Genomic DNA, 346 nt, shown 5'->3' with positions numbered 1-346 from the left:
TTCTTTCTTTCTTTCTTTCTTTCTTTCTTTCTTTCTTTCTTTCTTTCCTTCTTATTTTTTCCTTTTGCTCCCCTGTCAGTATACTGAAATATATTTGTTTTACTAATGGTCTGAGTCTGTAACCCAGGCTGCAACTTACTACACAGGCCCAGCACAGGCTGGCCTCAGTCTCACGGGAATCCTCATGCCTCACCCTCTGGAGCGCTAGGCATACTGGTATGAGCTGTCCTCCCCTGACTTTTTGCCTACTTATTTGCTGTCCAGAGTCTGTTTAACAGAACACGTGTGTCTTGCTTATTTTCTACCTGGATTTTTACTGTTGGATGTAAAGAGACTTTTTGTATAT

Source organism: Grammomys surdaster, unplaced genomic scaffold, assembly GCF_004785775.1.
Source record: "Grammomys surdaster isolate TR1022 unplaced genomic scaffold, NIH_TR_1.0 234, whole genome shotgun sequence".
NCBI lineage: Eukaryota > Metazoa > Chordata > Mammalia > Rodentia > Muridae > Grammomys > Grammomys surdaster.
Note: the sequence above shows the minus strand (reverse complement) of the source record.